This window comes from Lagopus leucura, unplaced genomic scaffold (genome assembly GCF_019238085.1).
Source record: "Lagopus leucura isolate 7727_CA_CO unplaced genomic scaffold, USGS_WTPT01 35241-0_obj-0_obj, whole genome shotgun sequence".
NCBI lineage: Eukaryota > Metazoa > Chordata > Aves > Galliformes > Phasianidae > Lagopus > Lagopus leucura.
The window spans coordinates 1-1,777 of NW_024963725.1; the positions used below are offsets into that span (position 1 = coordinate 1).

General features: G+C 43.7%; 1 long non-coding RNA gene across 4 annotated transcripts in view; it reads left to right on the forward strand.

Annotated features, from left to right (window-relative positions):
• Positions 1 to 40: 40 nt before the first annotated feature.
• The window catches only part of LOC122191304, a 2,365-nt gene continuing 628 nt past the window's right edge, over positions 41 to 1,777 (forward strand). Inside the window, exons 1-3 of one of the 4 annotated variants that reach the window (XR_006182346.1) lie at positions 41 to 214; positions 907 to 971; positions 1,095 to 1,763. This is a non-coding gene — a long non-coding RNA (uncharacterized LOC122191304). Of the gene's footprint in view, positions 215 to 684; positions 972 to 1,094; positions 1,764 to 1,777 lie in introns of those variants that run through there. The other 3 variants (XR_006182349.1, XR_006182347.1, XR_006182348.1) reach the window with 3 other exon arrangements.

Genomic DNA, 1,777 nt, shown 5'->3' on the forward strand with positions numbered 1-1,777 from the left:
GGCTGCATGTCATGCCATAGTCCTGCAGTCTCCAGAAGTGACCCCACATGCTACCAAAACAGATCACAGACCTGGATTCAGGCACTCTTCATTCTCCCACTGCACGAGCTGTCATGGAGCAACGTGCTCCTCAAACGTAGTCATTTTGTGAGGTTACACAGTGTTTGTGTACTTATGTAGGAATGGAATGTTGTTTCTGCATTAGAACTAAAACGTGAGTATTTTACGTCATTGTCTCTGCTCCAGTCTTGTGTTGTTTGTTTACTACTACTAATTACTACTTAGTACTACTAAGTACTAACAGCTCTTTTTGGGAGTGTTTTTATTTCATCAGGAGTCTCTGAGGGTCTCCTTCATTTGCCTGTTTGATGAATTTTCCACATTGGTGCTTGCTCAGTGGGTAGATGGAGTAATGAATGTATGGGTACAAGGACTGCTGCTGTTATCTGTCCAGCCATCTGGAATACCTCTGAGCCTTGAGTTCCAGACAACATAGACATCGCGCTCCTAAACATTACGATAATGCCTTTAGAAATCCAAAACCCTTGACAATGATATCAGTAGGCTCATTATGTTGCAAGACTACTGATTTTTGATGCTGGTCAGCCAGGACCTCAGTGATGATAGAAAATTTGAGGAGAATGTAAGCCATTAGCAATAGATAAACTTTTAGCTAGCAACAGTTTCTATTTAGCCAGTATGCCCATGTACAGTTAAGCATCGGGAAGGTCTGTGAACCTGAAATACTCAGGCAATGAGGAATCAGGGGAAAAGGTGAGCATCAAGGTAATAGGGCATGTTCTTTGCTTTGTAATAGGGTTTTGTTTGCTTTTCATTAAGTATCATTTCTTACCATTACGCAGCGTTTGTCTTGTCTTGTTTTTCATGTTGCCAATCAACATTTAGTTGGAGCTTGGGTGACCCGAATGCATACAACTAAGTGTTGACCAAGTGTGATGTGAAATGAAGAGGTAGGCTCCAAAACAGGCTTCTAGTGAGTGCTGTGTACGACATGGAGTATCGAGAACTACCTCTGTTTCTCCCTGCCCCATGTTGTTCAGTACCAGACGTGAAGGTTTCTTCTTTCCTTCTAGGGTTGGAGACTCCACTATCAGATGGCATTGGCCTTTCAAGCCTCCCCGGGTTGTAGCGCTGGTTGTGCCCTGATCCTTGGAAAGGGGAACTGATTCCTTCATCATTACCTGATGGTGACGTCTACTTATCTTGTGTCCAGTGAGCGGTGGTGGAAAAACTGCGGCTCTCCCGAGTGGTGCAAGGACTCTACTGAGGCTCATTGTGTTTATAGTAGAAAACTACAGCCATAGATGGATGCCAATATCCACTCCTTACTCTGTCTGGCAAGATTGTTGATCTCTGAAGTTGCTCCCACACTTGTAGAAGTTCTTTGGGCTCAGCATCAGTTGTCTCTTGCACTCACATGGCTTTCACCAGGTATTCTTTCTTTTCCCCCATCTTTAGGGCTCGCAAGTACTGATGTGATGTCTCTGCCTTCTGTCACTCCCACCAAACATGGGTTTGTTCTTTTTAGGTTCAATATCATTTCTTGACGTTATGCAATGTTTCTCATTTTTCTTGTGTTTCATGTTGCCAATCTACACCTAGTTGGAGCTACAGTGAGCTCAAATGCTGACTGCTCTGCTTTGACCAAGTGAGATGCAAAAAGAAGAGGTAGGTTGCAAAACAGGCTTCTAGTGCGTGCCATGTAAGACTTGGGGTATCCAGAGTTAACTTCTTGTCTTTCTCCTTTTCCAGTTCC